Source organism: Rhinatrema bivittatum, chromosome 19, assembly GCF_901001135.1.
Source record: "Rhinatrema bivittatum chromosome 19, aRhiBiv1.1, whole genome shotgun sequence".
NCBI classification, from domain to species: domain Eukaryota; kingdom Metazoa; phylum Chordata; class Amphibia; order Gymnophiona; family Rhinatrematidae; genus Rhinatrema; species Rhinatrema bivittatum.
Genome location: NC_042633.1, coordinates 37,793,201 through 37,799,200, shown reverse-complemented (window position 1 = coordinate 37,799,200; position 6,000 = coordinate 37,793,201). Strand labels below are relative to the sequence as shown.

The 6,000-nt window shown below is 47.4% G+C and overlaps 1 protein-coding gene across 1 annotated transcript in view; it reads left to right on the top strand.

The window, feature by feature from the left end:
- Nucleotides 1-2,491: 2,491 nt before the first annotated feature.
- Nucleotides 2,492-6,000, top strand: part of LOC115080391 (butyrophilin subfamily 1 member A1-like) — a 58,890-nt gene continuing 55,381 nt past the window's right edge. Inside the window, exon 1 of the mRNA XM_029584534.1 lies at nucleotides 2,492-2,772. The gene's annotated coding sequence lies outside the window, so the exon portion shown is untranslated. The remainder of the gene's footprint in view (nucleotides 2,773-6,000) is intronic.

Below are 6,000 nucleotides of genomic sequence, written 5' to 3'. Positions count from 1 at the left end.
GGTTCACGATACACACATTTCGTCTTGGGGTGCCTGTCCCAGCCTTTATGGCAGGGACGGTGTTCACCTTTCTAATGTAGGTAATGATCTACTCCTCAGTTCTATTCAGGAGGCCTTGGAGTCTGTTTTTCACCTCGTTTAGGCCGCATCTTTATTGTGGGGGGTGAGGGGGCTGTGTGGATTCTCCACCTGACCCCCCTCCCTATGGTGGAGTTACCAGAGCCCTGATTCTTGTGGGGCAGGGTTTAGAGCTAGGAATCTGCTTTTGTGACTCAGGCATTAGTTGCATGTGACAGGGTTCAGGCACGTGGCTGGGCTGTGGTGGGGGTTCCTGTTAGCGGCAGGATACTGCTGGATATCGCAGGTTTGGTGGCCTGCGAAGGGATCATCTTGCTGGGATCAGGCGGATGATTCCTTAGGGTGGGAAAGAGAGAATACCTATCTATCTGTTTATCTATCTATTAGGTATTCTCTTTCCTGATTGGGTACTTGCCAGGTTCTTATGGCCTGGATTGGCCACTGTTGGAAACAGGATGCTGGGCTTGATGGACCCTTGGTCTGACCCAGTATGGCCTGTTCTTATGTTCTTAAATGCTTCCTCTAGTTAATGTATTTTATCATATTTTTATTATACTTTTATTAGTGTTTATTTGTGTTTTGCAAGTTCCGGTCATCTTTTTGCAGGTCAATATACAAAAGTTGGAAATATTACAGAAGAGTTAATTGCAGATAATTTATGTATCAGATTGTATTTATTCTCTGTTCTATCCTCTTATGGCTCACATTAATCTGCTATGGTAAAGACATAGAAGTGTGATGCATGGACTCAGAGTGTGCATGAATGGCTCCGTGTTTACATTGGGCAAGCCCCTGAGGTAGTCCTGTGTGCATGCAGGTGATAGGACCCTAAGATAACTTCCAGTGTAGACCCCAGTGAGATTAACCCCCAGGAAGAAGGCCAGGGAGTGTGGTCTGAACCCAGAGCAAAGACTTGGTGAAACAGAAAGATGGAGGTGGGATTAGAACCTGTGAATGTGAGGAGGGGTCTCAGTGACACATGAGAGTGACAGAGAGGGGATTAGAGCCTGTGAATGTGAGGAGGAGTCTCAGTGACACATGAGAGTGACAGAGAGGGGATTAGAGCCTGTGAATGTGAGGAGGGGTCTCAGTGACACATGAGAGTGACAGAGAGGGGATTAGAGCCTGTGAATGTGAGGAGGAGTCTCAGTGACACATGAGAGTGACAGAGAGGGGATTAGAGCCTGTGAATGTGAGAAGTGGACTCAGTGACACAGGAGAGTGACAGAGATGTGATTACAGTCTGTGAATGTGAGGAGGGGTCTCAATGACACATGAGAGTGACAGAGATGGGATTAGAGCCTGTGAATGTGAGGAGGGGTCTCAGTGACACATGAGAGTGACAGAGAGGGGATTAGAGCCTGTGAATGTGAGGAGGGGTCTCAGTGACACATGAGAGTGACAGAGAGGGGATTAGAGCCTGTGAATGTGAGGAGGAGTCTCAGTGACACATGAGAGTGACAGAGAGGGGATTAGAGCCTGTGAATGTGAGGAGGGGTCTCAGTGACACATGAGAGTGACAGAGAGGGGATTAGAGCCTGTGAATGTGAGGAGGAGTCTCAGTGACACATGAGAGTGACAGAGAGGGGATTAGAGCCTGTGAATGTGAGAAGTGGACTCAGTGACACAGGAGAGTGACAGAGATGTGATTACAGTCTGTGAATGTGAGGAGGGGTCTCAATGACACATGAGAGTGACAGAGATGGGATTAGAGCCTGTGAATGTGAGGAGGGGTCTGAATGACACATGAGAGTGACAGAGATGGGATTAGAGCCTGTGAATGTGAGGAGGGGTCTCAGTGACACATGAGAGTGACAGAGAGGGGATTAGAGCCTGTGAATGTGAGGAGGGGGCTCAGTCACAGGGTGAGAGGGACAGAGAGGGGATTAGAGCCTGTGAATGTGAGGAGGGGGCTCAGTCACAGGGTGAGAGGGACAGAGAGGGGATTAGAGCCTGAGAATTTAAGGAATGGACTAATATTTCCTATGCAGGTGGCCAGTGCCATTTTGAATATTTGGAGGCCTGGGGGTTATTTTTTCATACATGGGGGGTTTTTAGGGGAGGGGGTGGTGCCTGAACATGGGATCAACAATTAAAATATTTTGTCACTGAGGCCACTTCACGGGGCAGTGGAAGGGGACGTTTTTAGACTCGGTCTGTGCCTGTAAAAAAGGATACTGGGAGGCAGATTTTCATGCAAGCCAGGGTAATAGATGCAACGTGAGCTGCACCTCCAGCGCTGTGACCCTCTTTCCCTGGGAGCATCCGACGCTGACCCTTGTCCTCATGCTCCAGAGGCCACATTAATCATTATAAGGATTAGATGATGTCTTAGCAGGGTGGGGAGGGATTTCCAGGCAGAAACTGCACCTGTGCTGCAGCAGCAGTACAAAGTCTGCCCAATCCCACAGGTCCCCTCAGTTACTTTCACTCTCACCCAGACTGAGGAGGAGGAGGAGGCAGGTTTCAGGGAAAGTAAATCTTATGCTCTAAAAGGAGAGGAAGATGGTGACTGAACTCTTTCCCTTTAGAAAGCTTTGATATTTATACCTTTAAATGGACAAATATATTCCTGTTTAAATATTTCCAAATTGCTGCAATGTGAAGGAGAGGAAGGGAGACCGGACACGTCCTGGGGGAGCTGCACATCTGTAACCTCAGAGATTCTCTCACTGGGAAGATTCAGCGCCAGAGGTAAGAGACCCCCAAACTCCCCGATCCCTCCTCCAGGAGCCCCTCAGTATTTTATTTATTTATTTATGTATTTATTTATTTATTTAACAGCTTTTCTTTACCGACATTAGAATACACATCATATCGGTTTACATTTTAACAGCAGGTGGAAATTACAAAGAACAGGGGAGGGGGAGGGAACCACCGAAAAACAAGAGGTAGGAGGCTCAGTAACATCGAGCCTGAAAAATGGAACTAATAAGGTGTGAGAAGAAAGAGATGGAACATAATTTACATGTTTACAAATTTTACAAGATTACGTATTTTACATGATTACAGGGGCTTATTGCAAGGGACGATGTGAAGGTGGAAGGGGGGCAGGAGTCATCGAATTTAATCAGGGAACGCCTGGTGGAAGAGCCAGGTCTTTAGCATTTTCCTGAATTGAAATGGACATGGCTCCAGGTGGAGATAGGGAGGTAGAGCAATCCAGTGAGTGGGGCCAGCAATTGACAGAACGCGTCCCCTTGTTGCTGTAAGTTGGGCCTTCTTAAGGGTGGGGACTTGTAATGCGCATTTGAGGTTCATTCTGGTGGGGCGGGAGGATTGTGTGAGCTGTAATGGTTCACTGAGCCACGAGGAATTATGTTTGTGGATAGATTTGTGTGTGATAGTGAGGGTTTTGAACAGGATGCGGGATGAAATGGGAGCCAGTGTAAGTCTTTGAGAATGGGAGTTATGTAGTCTGTTTTTCGTGCATTGCTGATTATCCTTGCCGTTGCATTTTGTAATATCTGGAGGGGTTTGATGGTGGAGTAGGGGAGGCCAGGGTACAGGGAGTTGCAGTAATCCAACTTAGATGATAAGGTAGCTTGGATGACAGTTTTGAGATCATGTGTATGAAGTAGGGGCTTGAGCTTTTTTTATAACATTGAGCTTGTAGAAACCTCCTTTTATGACGGAGGTGATGTGATTTTTTTAGGTTCAGATGTGGGTCAATTAGAACGCCTAGGTTTCGTACAGGGGGCTGTGAGGTGAAGGAAATGGTCATGGGGTCTTTGGAGGGAGTGAGCTTAAAGGTCTGGTGGTTGTGGATAAGAAGGAGCTCGGTTTTTGCAGAGTTGAGGGCAAGTCCCACTGTCTCTCCTTGTCTCCTTGTCTCTCCTTGTGACCATGGGCAAGTCACTTTACCCTACATTGCCTCAGGTACAAAAACTTAGATTGTAAGCCCTCTGGGGATAGAGAAATACCTACAGTACCTGAATGTAAACCGGTGTGATATCTCAATTGAGATGAATGTCGGTATATAAAAAATAAAAAATAAATAAAAAAAGTTGAAGGGAGGTGAGTTGATGGATGAGAGGCATTTCTCCCAGAATCTTAGGGTTACAGATAGTGATTCACGGATACGGATGATGATTTGGACATCATCGGCGTAAATGTAGAATTTGAGACCAAGATCTGAAAGATGATGACAGAGGGGGAGGAGGTAGATGTTAAAGAGAGTGGAGGAGAGGGAGGAGCCTTGAGGCACTCCTTGAGAAAAGGTGAAATGAGTGGATTCTGAGGTGCCTAGTTTAACAGAGAAACGTCTGTTGGCGAGGTAGGATCTGAACCAGAGGAGAGCTGTGCCAGAGATGCCGATGTCGGCTAGACGGGAGATGGGGAGATTGTGGCTTATCATGTCAAAAGCCGTCGAGATGTCGAGGAAAGCGATGAGGAAATTATGACCTTGGTCAAGGCCAGTGAGGAGGAAGTCTATAAGGGATAGTAAGAGGTTTTCGGTGCTTAGGTTTTTGCGAAAGCCAAACTGTGAGGACTGAAGTATGTTGTTGTCTTCAAGGTAGTCCATGAGTTGGGTGTTAACTACCTTCTCCATGATTTTAGAGATGAGGGGGAGATTGGAGATGGGTCGGTAGTTGGCTGGGTTTTTGGGGTCAAGAGAAGGCTTCCTGATAAGGGGTTTGACTACAGCATGTTTTAGGGGGTCGGGAACTGAGCCGGTGGAAAGGGAGCAGTTAATAATATCTGCTAGGGTTGTGCAATGATATTAGGGATGGAAAGTAGTGTTTTAGTGGGTATAGTATCGGATGGATGGGATGCAGGCTTAGTTCTTTTGAGGATTGCTTCAATTTCCTTAGAGGAGGTGAGGTCAATGGTGTCGAGTGAATTATTCAGGGAGGAGGGGTTGTGGTTGGGCTTGGGAGGGCTGGGCGTAGGGGTAGTTGCAGGGGGAACCTGAGGCATATGTTGACTATTTTGTTGTGGAAGAAACGAGCTTCACATTTCGTGCTGGCTTCTTCATCAGCGATGATGGGGGTGGAGGGTTTGGTGAGGGCTGCGACATAGGAGAAGAGAGCTTTGGGGTTGAATGTGTATTGACGAATCTTAGAGGCGTAGTAGTCACGTTGGTTTTTTGAATGGCAAGGCGGTATGTGTGTAAGTAAGATTTGTAGGCAGTGGAGTGCAGAGGGGTTGGGTCTTTGCACCAAGCTCTTTTTTTGAGTCTAAGGTTGTGTTTCATTTGGTGCAGTTCTGTTGTGTACCAGGGTTTGTTATTGGAGGATGAGGTGCGCTGCTTGCTGGTGATGAGTGGGCATAAGTTGTTGGCTATATCTTGGGTAAGGCTGTCCCAGGAGTTGAGTACAGCGTCGGGGTGGAGCAATCAAGTTTGTTTAGGGATTCGGAGAGTGCTGTGGTAAGCGCCTGAGATGTGCAGGTTTTGCGGAAGGAGAAGGAGTTGTTTTGTGGATGGTTGCTGGTGGTGGTGGTGGCGCTTAAGGTGAGGTGAGCCTCAATAGGTGCGTGGTTAGACCACGGTACGGGGGTACAGGTGGGAGGTGATGAGACCTGGATGCAAGAGTTGATGAAAATGAGGTCTAGGGTGTCCCCCGTATTGTGCGTAGGGGCTGATATGATTTGGGTGAAGCCTAGGGCCTGAATGGCGGACAGGAAGGTTTCACAGGATGGTAAGAGGGGTATGGAATCTATGTGAAGATTGAAATCTCCCAGAAGTATGGCAGGTTTTTCATTATTTATATTGTTGGATATGAGTTCAATGAGGGGGGAGGGATTTTGTTCCAGGAGGCCAGTGGGGGGTGTAGACGAGGCAGATTTGGAGATCAGTGGATTTAAATAGGCCGATTTCGATCTTGGGTGGGGGGTTGATATTCATAGGCCTGAGTTTGAGGGGGTTTTTTTGGCAACAAGGAGAATGCCACCTCCTCTATTTTTCGGTCTGGGGATGGA